The sequence below is a fragment of the Chrysochloris asiatica genome, unplaced genomic scaffold, assembly GCF_000296735.1.
Source record: "Chrysochloris asiatica unplaced genomic scaffold, ChrAsi1.0 scaffold00055, whole genome shotgun sequence".
NCBI lineage: Eukaryota > Metazoa > Chordata > Mammalia > Afrosoricida > Chrysochloridae > Chrysochloris > Chrysochloris asiatica.
Window position 1 is genome coordinate 2165487 of NW_006408573.1, and position 17950 is coordinate 2183436.

At 40.0% G+C, this 17950-nt stretch overlaps 1 protein-coding gene across 1 annotated transcript in view; it reads left to right on the forward strand.

Moving 5' to 3' along the window:
• Window positions 1-17950, forward strand: part of FTO (fat mass and obesity associated) — a 621108-nt gene that overhangs the window by 137082 nt on the left and 466076 nt on the right. The window lies entirely within an intron of this gene.

Genomic DNA, 17950 nt, shown 5'->3' on the forward strand with positions numbered 1-17950 from the left:
CTTGTTTTGACTGATGATATGGAGCTTTTCCATCGTCTCTTTCCACATCTTGTGAGGTCCATGTATATAGTCGTCTGTTATGCTGTTTTAAGGAGGTAATAGAAATGAACAAATTATTGGTTTTGCCGTATTCTATCATGCATTCTCCAGCATCATTTGTATCACCAAGTTCATATTTTCCAACTACTGATCCTTCCTCTTTGCTCCCAACCTTTGCATTCCAATCACCAGTAATGATCAATACATCTTGAATTGGGTGAGATAAAGATAAACAATGGCAACAGGATTGGAGGAAGACTCATTAACAACCTGCAATATGCCAATGATATAACTTTGCTTGCTGAAAGGGAAGAGGACTTAAAATACTTACTGATGAAGATTAAAGACCACAGCCTTTGGTATGGATTTCATCTCATTGTAAAGAAAACAAAAATCCTCACCACTGGACCAATAAACAAAATTCTTATCAATGGAGTGAAGACTGAAGTTGTGAAAGACTTCATTTTTCTTGGATCAACCATCAACATTCATGGAAGCATCAGCCAAGAAATCAAATGACATTTTGCATTAGGAAAATCTGCTGCTGCACAAGACCTTTTGAAGTGCTGAAAAGTAAAGATGTCAACCTGATACAAGCGACAGTATTTTCAATAACCTCATATGCTTGTGAAAGCTGGACAGTGAATAAGGAAGACCGTAGAAGAATTGATGCTTTTGAGTTCTGGTGTTGGAGGAGAATATTGAAAGTGCCATCAGTACCAAAAGAACCAACAGATCTGCATTAGAAGAAGTGCAGCCAGAGTGCTCTTTGGAGGCCAAGATGGCCAGACTTCGTCACTCATGTTTCAGATATATTGTCAGGTGGGACCAGTCGCTGGAAAAGGTTATCATGTTTGGTAAGGTGGAAGATCAGAGAAAAAGTGGCGGCGTCAATTGGCAGCCCCCCTCATAACCACTACACTACCAGAGTATTAAATAGAGATGGTGTGGGACCCTTCTAACATTTCTGGTGGGACTGTAAAATGGTTCACCCACAGTGGAAAACAGAATGGTACTTCCTCAGAACGTTTAAAACAGAAACAGCTTGTGACGCAGGAATCCTTATACTTGGTGAATATCCACAAGAAATAAGACCCAGGACATGAGTAGATATCTACTTACCAATGTTCATCACAGCACTATTCAAAAGAGCAAAAAAGATGGAGGGAGTCTAAATATCCATCAACGGAAGAATGGATAAACAAACTTTGGTATATGCATACAATGGAATACTATGCAATGGCAAAAAATAACAAACAATAATATGCAAAACACTTCATAATGTACATGTACCTGGAGAACACCTATTGAGTGAAATTAGTAAATCACAAAAGGATAAATATTGTCCAAGACCACTACTGTAAAAACGCTATAAAAGATTTTCATGCTAGAAGAAACATTCTTTGATGGTTACCAGGGGTAGGAAGAAAGGGAGACCAATTCACTGGCTAGATGGCTAATAATTCACTGACTAGACACATGTTAACTCAAGTGATCAGAAGGGCAGTAGGTAAGAGGAAGGGCAATATATAACACCATCTCTACTTTTGAACTTTGCTATGAATGCTGGAGTAAAATGATATCTCATTGTTTTGATTTACATATCTCTAATGGTGTCCTGGAGTCTTGTTGTGGTGCTGTGGGTTAATACGCCAGACTGCAAAGCCACTTGAACTGCAAGGTCGGTGGTTCAAGCTCACCAGCTGCTCCTCAGAAACGCTACACAGGGTTTCTATGGGTCGGAACCAACTCGATGACTCTTAACAACAACAACAATGGAGTCCTGGTGTGGCGCTGTGGATTAATGCACCAGACTTCAAAGCTGTTTGACTGCAAAATCGTCGCTTCAAGCTCACCAGCTGCTCTTCGGAAACCCTATATGGGGTTGCTATGGGTTGGAACCAACTCAACGGCAGTTAACAACAACAACAATGGCTAATGAATGGAGCTCTGGTAGCATAGTAGTTATGAATCGGTTATGCAGACCTCAGGGTCAGCAGTTTGAAACTACCAACTGTTCTGCAGGAGAAAGATGAAGCTTTCTGCTCCCGTAAAGATTGTTGTTGTTGTCAGGTGCCATCGAGTCAGAACCGACTCATAGCGACCCCATGCACAGCAGAACGAAACAATGTCCGATCCTGGGCCAACCTCACTACCACTGCCACACTTGAGTCCATCAGTGCTGCCACCTGGCCAATCCATCTCTTTGGGGATCTTCCTCTTTTTCTCTGAGCCTCCATACTACCAAGCATGATATCCTTCTCCAACAACTGTTCCCTCCTGACAATATGTCCAAAGTATGAGAGACGAAGTTTAGCCATCTTGGCCTCCAAGGAGCACTCTGGCTGCACTTCTTCCAAAACAGATCTATTGGTTCTTTTGGCAGCCCATAGCACTTTCAGTATTCTCCTCCAACACCACAACTCAAAGGCATCAATTCTTCTACGATCTTCCTTATTCACTGCCCAGCTTTCGCATCCATATGAGGTTATTGAAAATACCATGGCTTGGGTCAGGCACACCTTAGTCCTCAAGCTGACATCTTTACTCTTCAACACTTTAAAAAGTTCCTGTGCAGCAGATTTGCCCAATGCAATATGTCATCTGATCTCTTGACTGCTGCTTCCACGAGTGTTGATAGTTAATCCAAGAAGAATGAAGTCCTTGACAACTTCAAGCTTTTCTCCATTATTGGTCCAGTGGTGAGGATTTTTGTTTTCTTGACATTGAGATGCAATCCATACTGAAGGCTATGCTCTTTGATCTTCATCAGTAAATGTTTTAAGTCCTCTTCACTTTCAGCAAGCAATGTTGTATCATCTGCATATCGCAGGTTGTTAATGAGTCTTCCTCCAATCCTGATGCCACGTTTTTCTTCATAGAACCCAGCTTCTCGTATTATTTGCTCAGCATACAAGTTGACTAAGTATGGTGAAAGAACACAACCTTGTTGCACACCTTTCCCAATTTTAAAACATTCAGTGTTCCCATGTTCTGTTCAAACAACTGTTTCTTGGTCCAGGTACAGATTACTCAGAAGTAAAATTAAGTACAGCCTCAGAAACCCTGTACAGGATCGCTATGTGTTGGAACTGACTCCCCGGCACATAACAACAAGAAGAACAACAACCAACAACAGCTAATGATTGTGAACATTCTTCATGTTTGTTGGCTGCCTGAATGTCTTCCTTGGTGAAGTGTCTGTTCATGCCCTCTGCCCGTATTTTAATTGACTAGAGGTATTGTAGTGTTCTATAAATTTTAGCTATTATCACTTGTCTGTTATGTTGTTGCAAATTTCTCTTTTCCCCGTCTGTGGGCTCTTTTTTGACACTTGGTAATATCTTTTGATGCACATAAGTGTCTAATCTTTAGGAAGTCCCAGTCATCTATTTTCACTTTTACTGTTTGTGTGTTTTAAGTTATGTTTGACAAGTGTATTTATGCTATGTGTTGTTGCTGTTAAGTGCCATTGAGTCTGTTCTGTCTCATAAGTGGCTCTGGTAGGGTAGTGGTTACGAATCAGGCTGCTAACCTCAAGGTTGGCAGTTCAAAACTACCAGCTGTTCTGTGGGGGAAAGATGAGGCTTTCTGCTCCCTTAAAGATTTGCAGCCTCGGAAACCCTATGCAGGGTCACTGTGAGTTGGAACTGTTTCCAAGGTACTTAACAACAACAACATAGGGATTCTGAGCAGCAGCTGGTGGGTTTGAACTGCTGACTCTGTGGTTTGTAGTCCAGTATTGCTCCTGCCATGTTACACCAGAGGTCTCATGTACTAGAGTCCCTAAATTTGTTCCTTATTTTTCACTGATGGTCTGTATAGTTCTAATTTTTATATTTAGTTCTTTAATCCACCTTGATTTTCTTTTTGTATATGGTGTGAGTTGTGGGCCTTGTTTTATTCTTTTGCAAATGAATTTCCAGTTTTGATGGCACCATTTGTTGAAGAAACTACCTTAATATGTTTTGGCCCTTTGTCAAAGATTAGCTGACTATATGTGGATGGATTTACTTCTGGATTCTCGATTCTGTTCCACTGATCTGTGTATCTTTTGTTGTACTAGTACCATTCTGTTTGACTACTGTAGCTGTGTAGTGGATTTTGAGATCAAGGAGTGAGAGCCCTCTAACTTCATTCTTCTTCTTAAGTAATCCTTTGCTTATCCAAGATCTCTTTCCTTTCCATATAAATAAAGTTAGTGATCATTTTTTTTCCATTTCTTTAAATAATGATGTTGGAATCTGGATTGGGATTGCATTTCATCTGTAGATTGCTTTGGGTAGTGTTGACATGTTCACAATGTTTAGTCTTCCTGTCCATGAGCATGGTATAGTCATACATATCTGTAAACCTATTTTGTTATTCTGTCATAGTATTTTGTAGTTTTCTTTGTATAGGCCTGTTTTTCCTCTGTTTAGATTTATTCCTAAGTATTTCATCTTTTGGCTGGCTATTGTATTGTTTTCCTAATTTCCTTTTCAGAATTGTCTTCATTGTGTATATGAATCCCACTGATTTCTGTATATTGATCTTATAACCTGCCACTTTGCTGAATCTTTCAATGAGTTCTAATAATTTTCTTCACAAGTCGATAGGATCATATCATCTGTAAATACAGAGAGTTTTTTTTTTTTTTTTTTACTTCTTCTTGCCAATTTGGATGCCTTTTATTTCCCTTTCTTGCCTTATAACTCTGCCTAAGACTTCCAACTCAATCCTGAATAGGAAAGGTGATAAAGAGCATCCTAAAGACAGGACTCTTGCTGTCTTATTCAAGTAAGTATCTTTAGAGCTTGTGCATATCATGTGTATAATAAAATTTGGTTGAACAATAAATGAGGAGCTTCCCTGATCATTCTTCTAATAGTGTTAAAAGTGTTGGGATTTTATTCACTCTTGATCAATAATTCAGAAATATTTGATTGAACCTATCCTAACTATGGGAGTTCTGTGAGTCTGAGGATAATCACTGGACAGCTCACCACAAGTCTGGTGATTCAGCTGGGGAGAAAGATGAGGCCTTCGATTCCTGCAGAGATTTATAGTATCATAAATGCTATACCAGGTTGCTGTGAGTTGGAACCAACTTGATGGCAAACAACCACCACTACCACATATCAAACCTTATATCAGGCACAGAATTGAGGGAGATGTGGTGCTTAGCTTTAAGGAGTTATGTTGTTGAAGTGCCATCGAGTCGGTTCTGATTCATAGCTACCCTATTGTATAGGATTTCCGAAGAGCAACTGGTGAACTTGAACCACTGACCTTGTGGTTCAAACTGACTTTGCAATCTAGTGCATTAGCCCACAGAGTCACACACATAAGAAGATATAGTCTAAATTTTAAAACTAAAAACTTAATTAAATGAAGAGTTGCAGATCAAATTTAGCCTGAATATATATTTTATATGTAATTTGAATATGGTGTTATTGTTAAATGCTGTTGAATCAGTTCCAACTCGTAGTGACCCTGTGTAGGGTTTCCAAGGAGTGGCTGGTGGATTTGAATCGCCAAACTTGCAGATTAAACCGACTTGCAGTCTAGTGCACCACATATACTCCATTATTCCGTTTATCTTTTACCCAACTCCTTTGCTTATTAACTGTCTGCATTCTGATGGCATTTGAACTCAGGTTTTAGGTTCTTTACATTGGTGATTTTTACACCTGATTGATCATGCTTTCACCCCGTGAGCTTTAGAAACAACGTTTGCACACAGACATCCAGATTCTGAATTGGTAAGAACAAGGGAGGGACTTTAAAAAGTGTGCTGATAAGCAATACCACCACTGCCATTGAGACAAGGCCGACTCATAACAACCCTGTGTTGCATTTCCAAGTCTGTAAATCTCTGTGGGAGCAGGAAGCCTCATCTTTCTCCCACAAAATGACTGGTGCTTTTGAACTATTGACTTTGTAGTTAGCAGCTTAAAGCTTAGCCCACAGTGCCAATTGGGCCAGATCTAGTTAGCTAGGTGAGTATTGAGCATGAAGATTTAGAGTCATTGTATGGTGCTCTAGGATAAAGCAGTGAACTGTAAGGTCAGTTTGAGCTGGGAGGTCAGTGGTTCAAATTTACCAGCTGCTCCTCAGAAAACCTATACAGGGTCACTATGAGTAGGAACTGACTTGACAGCAGTTAACAACAACAACCTACTTTCTAGATTAACTGAATCTTCCTCTGCCTCAAAGATTTGTTAGGTTCTATTGCAGAGAGTGCTGCAAATCTAGATAGTGTGTTTGTTTTGTCTGAAGGCACCTTGAAATCATGTAGAAAAACGAATGCTGGACATCAAGCAAATAATAATTAAGCTGGTAATACTCCCATTTGGTGGGGTTCCTCACATCTGTCTGTGTGTAGTTTACTTCTTCAGCTAGATGCAACATATAAATTGAATATGGGTTGGATTGGCTACATGGTAACTTTCAGGAGTGAATACATTTTTTGTGTAACTGGAGGAATGGATTTGTAGTTTCTTAGGAGTCCTCTTCTCCGACTTGTCTGAAAGATGGTCAGGCAAATCTCAGCAGACCTCAAAAAGGTGTTGGCAGTGATAGGCGTATTTGGATGGGATTCTGGGCATTCTACCAACAAAAAAAGACAGTAGGCTTAAATTATTGCACATTTAGGCCTGACTTATTATAATTGCTGAGAATGCTAAATTGGGTGTGACAAATTCAATAGGTAATTGCCATATAGGTTTCATTAACAGGCACTGAATAGATAAAAATGGTGTTCCTTGTGTTACAAGCAAAACCAAACTAAAGCAAGACAGGATATATTTAGTATTAGAATCCACATAGTACAGATGTGTTTACATATAGCAAAACTGTTTTATTGTGTCAATTACCTCTGTCAAGGAGACAATATATGTAGGGGTGGTGAGGGAGGAGTGAAGAGGAATTGTGATGTATGAGAAATTGTCAAACAGATTGGTTTGGTAAGCAAAAAATTTTTGTTCTTATAAAAGTTGTTGTTGTTATTAAGTGCCATTGAATCAATTCCGACCCATAGTGACCCTGCATAGGGTTTCCAAGGAGAAGCTGGTGAGCTTGAACCACCAACCTTGCAGTTCAAACAACTGCAGTCTGACGCAGTAGCCCACAGCGCCACATCAGGACTCCTCTTATAAGAGTTGTTATTGTTGTTGTTAGATGCCATCGAGTTGGTACTGACCCATAGTGACCTTATGTACAGCAGAACGAAACACTGCCCGATCCTGGGCCAACCTCACTACTGTTGCTCGCTTGAGTCCATCAATGCTGCCACTTGGCCAATCCATTTCGCTGGGGGTCTTCCTCTTTTTCTCTGACCCTCCACCTTACCAAACAAGAAATCCTTCTCCAGTGATTGGTCCCTCCTGACAATACATCTGAAGTATGAGAGACGAAGTTTGGCCATCTCATATTAAATAGCTTGTGGATGACACGCCACTATAAGTACCTGTGTTAGAACTACGATTTTTGGCATGATCATGGCCCATGTATTATTTATGGGGACAGTCACCATTCAGTGGCAGAGTTCTCATCTTTCATGCAGGAGACCTGGGTGTGATTCTCTGACAGTGCCCCTCATGCCCAGCCACCCTGTATGTGTCTCCCAGGGAGGCATACGTGTTGCTGTGATGCTGACCAGGTTCCAGGGGAGTTTCCAGACTAATAATGACTAGGGAGGAGGCCTGGCAATCTGCTTCTCAGAATGAACCAGTGTAAACCTTAGGGATCACAACAGCATTGTGCATGGGGTTGCCATGCATCAGGGGCCATCATGAGGGCAGTTAGCACCAGCAGCAGCCATAGCAGTACAAACAGTATCTATTGACTTTCTTTCATTTAGTAACTGTGATAATTAAGGTATGAGTAGTTTAGCAGGTAAAATACAGTAATCCCCCAAAATGACATCTAATGTGATATGATCATCTCCCAATCGGATATAATGATCCTGTGTGTTGTAAGTCTTCATTTCTCTGATGTTAATGAAACCAGATGCAATCTACAGGGTTAGACTGTATCTTGAGTTAGACTGTATCTTGAGATATAAAAGAGATGAAAAAAGCAAGCAGAGCTCAGAGGGACCTACGACCACCAAGAAATAAGAGTTGGAAGTGGAGTGTGTCCTTTGGGCTGGGGGTCCCTGCACTGTAAAGTTTCCAGGTCCAAGGGAAGATTGATGCCAAGACATTTGGAGATCTCCAAGGAATGCTGCTTTATGCAGGTGATACAACCTTGCTTGCTGAAAGTGAAGAGAACTTAAAACACTTATGAAGATCAAAGACCACAGCCTTCAGTATGGATTGCATCTCAATGTAAAGAAAATAAAAATCATCACCACTGGACCAATAAACAACATCCTTATCAATGGAGAAAAGATTGAAGTTGTCAAGGACTTCATTCTTCTTGAATCAACTATCAACACACATGGAAGCTGCAGTCAAGCAATCAGACAACGTATTGCATTAGGCAAATCTGCTGCACAAGACCTTTTTAAAGTGTTGAAGAGCAAAGAAGTCAGCTTGAGGACTAAGGTGTGCCTGACTCAAGCCATGGTATTTTCAATAACCTCATATGTATGCAAAAGCTGGACAGTGAATAAGGAAGACCATAGAAGAATTGATGCCTTTGAATTATGGTGTTGGAGGAGAATGTTGAAAGTGCCATGGGCTGCCAAAAGAACCAGTAGATCTGTTTTGGAAGAAGTGCAGCCAGAGTGCTCCTTGGAGGCCAAGATGGACCAACTTCGTCTCTCATACTTTGGACGTATTTTCAGGAGGGAACAGTCATTGGAGAAGGATATCATGTTTGGTAAGATGGAGGGTCAGAGAAAAAGAGGAAGACCCCCAACGAGATGGATTGGCCAGGTGGCCGCATCGATGGACTCAAGTGTGGCAACAGTAAGTAGTGAGGTTGACCCAGGATTGGACATTGTTTCATTCTGCTGTGCATAAGGTCACTATGAGTCAGTGCTGACTCAATGGCACCTAACAACAACAAGAAGAAGTCACTCCCTGGGAGAAAGACGTGGCTGTCCCCAAAAGATTTGCCATAGTCTTGGAAACCCAAAGGAACAGTTGTATTCTGTCCTTTATATGGTCACTATGAGTTGGCATCAACTCCATGACAGTGGATTTGGTTTGGTTGGGGTTGTAGTTAAGTGCTGTTGAGTTGATTCTGACTCATAGCCATCCTGTGTAGGGTTTCTGAGGAGTGGCTTGTGAACCTGAATCGCCAACCTGTGGTTCAAACTGACCTTGCAGTCCAGCGCATTTGCCCACAGTGCCACACACTGTTTCTGATTCGATGGCCAGGCTGGGCTGGTTTGGAAATGGGTTGTTAGAAAGAGACAGTTGTGCAAAGCTGAGAAGAAAAGTATGTTAGAGGAATAGAAGGATGGCTGTACCACTGGTTAATGGTGAATGAGTTAAAGACTTGCTCTAAGGATGAAGTTGGGAAAGTAGGCAGGGACTGGATTATGGTAAGAGTTTGGCGTGTAGTCTACATGTAGCATGAGCCCATGGAGGCTGTTCTGGCTGCCACGGAGAACATACCACAGGATGGGGCTACGAGGAAGACAGAGAGGAGGTTATTGGAGTGTTGTGGTAGGTGAGAGATTATGGGCTAACAGTGGAGATGGAGAGACTGAGTGGATTTAGAATGTAGTCTATAGAGATAATTCTTAGTGATCTCCAAGAGTTTTCAGAGACAGAAGTTGATAGTCACACATGTAATTTTTTCATGATGAACTTAAAAAAAAAGTGTTTGTTGGATTATAAGAAATAAATGATAATAAATCAGTGGTAATATGCCTCTTTTTGAGCTCTGAGGAGTATAACAAGAGGAGAGAGTGAGCTAAGAATGCTTCTATGGGCGGTGTTCTTCTGTGGCTGCAGACATTGTCAGCATGGATTCAAGGTGGAATGACATCCTATGCATCTTTTGGCAGTTCAGAACATAATGAAAATAAAATTAGAAAATTCAACTCCGGCCCTTAAATGACATAGGATTCTACAGAGATGATCTCAATCCTAGTTTATGAGATAATGTACTTTCTTATAAGCATAAACCTCAGTTAAACATTTAGAATTTCTGATTTATTCTGAATTCTTTTGACTGCTGTGAATTCAGTGATCCACTAGGGTAGTCTCTGTCACTATGAAATTTTAACAGGGAACAGTCAGAAGTGGAATGGGAGAACATAAAAGCCAACTGAAACATTAGTAACTGGTTCTCTGAAACCATGAACTTGAAGCTGATGATTCCTATTCTAATTCTGACTTAAGGTAGGAGAGGGGTTGGAGATGTGACTTAAGTGTGGGCTTTTCGGAAACATCCTCATCGTCATACAAAACATACACCTGTAGCTTCCAGGGCAGTGTGTCTTTGTTGCAGGAGCTTACTGTCTACACCATCACTGTAAAGACCAAAGTGAAAAGTCAGGTGCAGGTGACTGAAATAAGGCAAAACAAGGCAGGTCCTCTTAATGGACCATGCAGCGAGTATTTTGGTAGTCATAAGTTCATCGACTCAACGGCACTTGAACAACAAGTTCACCTTGTAAGGGACTATAGAGATAGGCCATCTATTCCCACTCATTTTGCACACAAGGAAACGACAGGTTTGCCGGATATTAAGCACTTAAGTGTAGTCATATCCATTGGCTCAAGTTAAATGGAGCAACTGGCATTTAAAAAATAAAAACTACCTTGATTTCTTTTGTGCTAGGTTTCAGAAGAATTGTTGTTGGTAGGGAACCTCATTGTTCACTTCATACTAACTAATAGTTTCAGCTGACTAAATTTGAGACAGAATGTTGACTAGAAAGAGTTGTTGTTAAGTGCCATTGAGTCGGTTCCGACCCATAATGACCCTGAACAGGGTTTCTGAGGCTATAAATATTTATGGAAGCAGAAAGCCTCATCTTTCTCCCACAGAGCAGTTGGTAGTTTTGAACTGCTGACCTTGTGGTTCGCAGCCCAATTCGTAACCACTACGCTACCTAGAAAGAGGCATGCCATTAATAAGACTGATGCTAGAATGGTAGGTGAACATGGTTTAATGGTTTAAACACTGGAAAATCACAAAGAAATCAGGACTCATACTCCTTTCACGTATTATGATTTATAGTTGGACAAATTCTAACTTGCACAGGACACTGAGTGAAATCGTCTGACCTTTGAGTAGACATAAGGATTTACAGTGGGAAGTTCCCTGAAGAATGAAATATGATTGAGACAATTTGGCTTTCTCTTCTGAACAGGGATGACCAAGAAGAGGGGTTTTCTTCTCTTACTAATGTCAAAGGTTTATTAGTAGAACCTTGGAAAATATAGGTAGAATGATAACAAAGGAGTTTTAGTTAACTCTGTTATCTCTCCTTTCTGATTTGAGTTAGTGTTGCCCTGTTCTTATATACATATACAAAATTATGATCAGTATTTTGGTAGTGAAGAAGCATCTTGGGTAAATGGTTATCTCTGTTTTCTGTAGGATTACTTGGAACTGGCTGATGGAAATTGTAGTTTACAAAGCAGTTATTCCTAATGAAGGCAGAAGAGTCAGAATTGTTCTGTGTTAATAGTCCTGAGTAAGAACCCACCATCTATTACTTATTTTAGTTAAAGGTATTTACTGCTTTGATGTTATTGTATATTCTTTAGATGCTTCAACTGCCCTTTCCCCAATGCTCCAGTCCTTTTATAACCCCTTCCCAACCTTTCTTTCCTTCTTTTTTTTTTTTTTTTAAATCCTGTTTAACTGCTTTGTATCATAGGACTTTAGGGGATATTTTCCCTTTGAAACTTGAACTACATTTGTAAAATGGATGATTGTAGGTAGGAGTTAGTGAGACAAATAGATCAAAATATTCAAATCATTATATGAAGAGAAGAGCTAAATTATGTATCTTGTACCTGTAGATTTTATTTTTAAAATTTTCCTTTGGAAGATGAGGAATGCTATAGGTAGCTTCATGGAATCCTCTAAGTATGAATTTTGGTGAAATTGCTTGAAAATATAGTTATAGAGCTTCATGCTAGAAGAATTACGTTCTCCCAGGGACTATGTAGTGTGCTCAAATAAAGGCATAAATGAAGAGGATTCTAACTGATCAACTTGCATAAAGCCCAAATCCACTGACTTTATAATAAAGTGGTGGTGGTGGTGTGCCATGGAGTCGGTTCCAACTCATAGGGTCCCTACATGGGGTTTTCGAGACTGTAAATCTTCACGGGAGCAGAAAGCCTCATCTTTCTCCCACAGAACCTCTGATAGTTTCAAACTAGCTGACCTTGAAATTAGCAGCCCGATTTGTAGCCATTATGCTACCAGAGCTCCTTTTATAATAAAGTATAAATTCTTAAAATTAGAAGAAGAAAAGATAACTACCCCAGGAAACTAGAGAAAACACACAAACAGGCATTTCATAAAAGGAGTACAAATGTCATTAAACATTTGAAAAGTTACTCAACTAGATTTAATATCAGATAAATGTAAATTAGAGTGTGAGAATCTTTTTTTTTTCCCCTTTCATCCATTAGCTTGCCAAAGATGTTAAAGTTTGATAAAAACTAGTGTTCGTGTAGGCCAAAAAATTAATATTATTGATAAAGTATAATGTGTGGTGCTGTAGGTTAATGCGCCAGACTGCAAAACTGAACTGCAGGGTCGGCGGTTCAAGCTCTCCAGCTGCTCCTTGGAAACCCTCTATAGGGTTGCTATGGGTTGTAATCAATTCAACGACACTTACCAACAACAATTATACTATGTGTTATATTTGTTGTTGTTGTTAAGTGCTGTCAAGTCCATTCCAAACCCATAGCGACCCTGTATAGAGCTCCTGAGGAGAAGATGGTGAGCTTGAACTGCCGACCTAGTGGTTTAATCCGACTTTGCAGTCCAGCGCATTATCCTGCACTGCTACACCAGGACTCTATATATTATATAATATGTAATTTGATGCCATTTTTATGCAGTTTACCAATATTAATCCAAAGTCTTAAGGAGCTTACTTTTGGCCCAGTAAATCCCCTGCTAAGAGTTTTTATTCTCAAGAAATCTGTGTCTTCTTGTCAAGAGGATACAGTAAGCTAAAAGTTTTAAGTGCCTTCTGCTTCAAGCGCATAAGAATGAGGGATAACCCATCAAACTAAAGAATAAAACATAACGTAACGGGGCTGACAAGCAACACATTGTCATGGATTATAAAGAAAAAGAAACGTAAGGGGAGGAGTTGGGTTGAAGTCTTGGCTCTGCAGGAACTCCAGGTGTGGAAACCAAAGTGGCAGTTCTGAGTTCAGATCCTGGGGGTGAAGAGGGGCTGCAAGCTTACCACTTGAGACTGAACCAGAACTAGGCTCACTGCTTGAAGCCATGGCTGGGGTAAAGCTCTACTCTTCACAGAAGAAGACTGAACACGACTGCCGTGTGGGGCTATGACTTGTATGGAGCTGGGAGTTTTGAGAGACAGGAGAAGACAGAATTCCAAGAAGAGAAACTGAATGAGGCTCTTACTTGTGGAATGTAGTTGGGAGCGAATGTGGTGCCACAAGTCACCATTATGTGAGACTTGGCTTTGAACTGGTGATCCTGGAGCCTGGTACAGGCAAGAGCAGCACCACTGTAGAGAAACATCTGAGCACAGACAGCAGGAAAGGAGGGGAAGGACTAAAAGAAAGACCCAAAAAACCTTTCACTTAGAATTAGCTTTCAAACCACAACACCAAAATAATTGGAGACACTAAGTGCCAAGAAAGGCAGCTAACTAAATTAACAAAGAGAATATGAATTCATTCCAAGTGGAATTAATTTTACAGAAAAATCAGTCCAAGACTAAAGCATATTCGAGATTGTTATTGTTAAGTGCCATTGAGTTGGTTACCACCTATATCAACACTGTATAAGTTCCCGAAGAGCAGTTGGTGAGCTTGAACCGCCAACCTTGCGGTTCACACCAACTTTGCAATCCAGCGCATCAACCCACAGCACTACACCAGGTTAAATGAAAGCATTATGTTGGTGAAAATGAAATTTAAAACAAAACATGCAAATGGAGAATGAAAAAGAACAAGTTACAAATTTTGGAAATGCAAAATACAGTCACATTGAATAAACTCACTATATATGATGAATTGTAGATGTGATACAATTAAAAAGAGAATTTGTGAATTGGAAGAGAGTTCTGAGGAATTCAACCAGATTATAGTATAAAGAGGTAATGGTGTTAAGTGCTGTCAAGTTGGTTCCTAGTCATAAAATAAAGAACAGATATGAGACTTGGAAGACAGTGAGAGGTTCCAACACATATCTACTAGGACTTCCAGAAAAAGAGAATGAAGGGCGTGATGAAGAACCATATTGGAAGAGCTAAGAATTGAGAATTTTCCTTATTTGGAAAGTTGTGAGGTCTCAGATACTTTAAATAATGTCATCATACTGAATGTAACCAAATGTACAATTGTTGTTGTTAAGTGTTGTTGAGTTGGCTCTGGCCCATAGGGACCCCTGTATAGGATTTCCAACGAGCTTGAATTGCCGACTTGCAGTTTAAACCAACTTTGTAGTCCAGCACATTGACCCACAGCACCACATGGCAATCTTTTTGTTACATATATTTTACTGCAATAAAACTCTTTAAAAAGGTGGAAGGGAAATGAGAATTACCTATCTTTGGTATATCCTGTTTAAGTGGGCCTTGTATAGCATGATATTGTTGTTAGGTGCCATCAAGTTGGTACCGAATCATAGCGTTCCTGTGCACAGCAAAATGAAACACTGCCCGATCCTAGGCCAATCTCACTACTCTTGCCACACTTGAGTCCATCGATGCTGACACTTGGCCAATCCATTTCATTGGGGGTCTTCCTCTTTTTCTCTGACCCTCCACTTTACCAAATATGATATCCTTCTCCAGTGACTGGTCCCTTCTGACAATATGTCCACAGTATGAGAGATGAAGTTTGGCCATCTTGGCATCCAAGGAGCACTATGGCTGCACTTCTTCCAACACAGATCTATTGGTTCTTTTGGCAGCTCATGGCACTTTCAATATTCTCCTCCAACACTATAACTCAATTGCATCAATTCTTCTACAGTCTTCCTTATTCTCTGTACAGCTTTTACACGCATATGAGGCTATTGAAAATACCATGGCTTGGGTCAGGCACACCTTAGTCCTCAAGCTGACATCTTTGTTCTTCAACACTTTAAAAGGTCTTGTGCAGCAGATTTGCCTAATGCAATACATCGTTTGATTTCTTGACTGCTGCTTCCGTGAGTGTTGATAGTTGATCCAAGAACAATGAAATCCTTGACAAATTAAGTCTTTTCTCTGTTGATAACAATGTTGTTTATTGGTCCTGTGGTGAGGATTTTTGTTTTCTTGACATTGCAATGTAATCCATACTGAAGACTGTGCTCTTTGATCTTCATCAGTAAATGTTGTAAATCCTCTTCACTTTCAGCAAGCAAGGTTGTATCATCTGCATATCACAGGTTGTTAGTGACTCTTCCTCTAATCCTGATGCCATATTTTTCTTCATAGAACCCAGCTTCTTGGATTGTTTATTCAGCATACAGGTTGAATAAGTATGGTGAAATAATACAACCTTGTTGCACACCTTTGTTAATTTTAAACCATTCAGTGTTCCCATGTTCTGTTCCAACAACTGCCTCTTGGTCCAGGTACAGATTCCTCATGAGCATATGAGGCTATTGAACACAATTAAGTGTTCTGGAATAGTCATACTTCGCAATGTTGTCCATAGCTTGGCATGATCCACACAATCGAAAGCCTTTGCGTAGTCAATAAAGCACAAGTAAACATTTTTCTGATACCCTCTGCTTTCAACCAAGACTCCATTACATCATTAATTTATTTCATATCTTTATTCAGTTTTCTATTTCTTCTTAAAGCAATTTAAGTAATTTATGTATTTTAGGAAGTATAGCAATTTCATCTGAATTCTCAAAGATACCAATTTTCTTATTATTTTTAGAGATCCATAATATTATATATCTTCTTTTGTGGTGTGGCACTGGAAGATAGCACTGGATTTCTAGCTGCAAGGTTGATGGTTCAAACCCTCCAACTTCTCTTTGGATAACATAGGGTCAAGATGAGTTGGAACTGACTAGAAGGCACTTAACAACAACAACAGATATGAGATCACACTGTTACTTCCTCAGTTTTATGTTCTTTTCACTGATTACTGTTGCTTATAATTTTGTTTTAGATTTATTTTAAAGCAAAAAATAATATTTTAAGTTAATTGTTATTGTTGTTGTTAAGTGCCATTGAGTCGGTTCCGACTCATAGCGACCCTGTTTAGGGTCTTCAAGGAGTAGCTGGTGGATTTGAACCACGATCTTACGGTTCATATCGACCTTGCAGTCCAGTGCTTATCCTACAGTGCCACACCAGAAATCCATCTTAAATCAATAGTAAAGTGAATTCCCCAGTACATTTGATCAATTCCTCATTTCTTCTCTGATAAACCCTTCCATCTGGATTCACTTTTCTTTTTTGGTAAATTGAAGCAATTGACAGGCCTACGGAGTATTTTTCTGTCTGAAGTTGTCTTGTTTTTCTTACTAATGAATCAAAGATCTCTTGAGTTTAAAATTCCATATGCCCATCATTTTTTCCCTAGCACTGTTGAGGTACTACCTTACTGTCTCCAGCCATTTGCTGGTGCTGGTGAGAATCTTTATAGTTTATCTGCATTGCTTTGTCATACCTATTAAGGGTTTTTCAGAGTCTGCATTTTGTTTTGTTTTTCTTAAATGTTTTATTGTGAATTATGTGATAGTTTACATGGGAGAACACTAGTCTTACATTCATTCTATTGTATATCGTCTCATTGCCATGGTTACAATCCCCTCCATGCATCATCAACCAACCAAAGTGTATACCCTGCAATCCTTCCCCCATACCCCCCAGGTCTTCAGCACACAGTCGCTCTCCCTCTCTGGATCTAAAGTCACAAGCTGCTCCATTGTTTCATGTCATCATCTCTGCCTCCATTTCAGGCATCACTGCTTCTCTGGGTAGGGTCCCGCTCTCTGCTCTTCTCCCTTGATGGTCCTAGGGACCTCCGCTCCTAGACTGAAAAGTTAATCACTCCCCTCCTTGCTATAAAACATCTACCTTTACATTTCCAACCCTCACAATCAGTCCTGATAACAATTATTCACTATTGTATCACAAGAGACCCGTCTGCATTTCATTGCATCAACCCCACCTAGACAGATTGAATACTACTCACTGGAGACTCTACCTTCCTCCAGGCCCTCTGGATCTAGGTTCCTTCTTGAAAGCTTGTAAGCCAGTCACTTTCTTGAGCTTTCTAGCGATTTTCTGAAGGTACTTAATCATCATTCTTTTGAAATCTTTTTAAGTTAGTTCCATTATCCTTTCTTCTCCAGAAACCTTTCTTGGCTCTGCATCTTGATCATTTGTTTGGTCTCTTGTTTCTACATGTGAGATAAAATTGTCTGTTGTGCCCAGGGCATTGTTGGGTTGTCGTATTTGTAATTGGTGACTGCCTGTTGGTGTCTTCTCAGGTTGTCACCAACTGTCTCCTCTGGATTGTAGTTAGAGAATGGAAGTGTGTACATTGTTCTTGTTCGCCTTTTGTGCATCTCTGTTTAGGATGGGTTAGGCTAGTGCTGCCTGCTGTCTTTATTGATAAGGAGGTGTAGGTGTCAGTACTGGCTCTTGCCCAGTGGAGGGAGTGGTAGAGGGTACGGTTATGCTGGGCTCTGTGGACATGATTGCTATCTCCTTTTGTATGGTAAAGAGACCCCCCCCACACACACACACACCTCTACACACAAACACAAGAAAACAGAATAAACAATCAAGGAATCAACAAGGAAAAAAAATAATAAAGAGAATAAAGAAATAAAAACA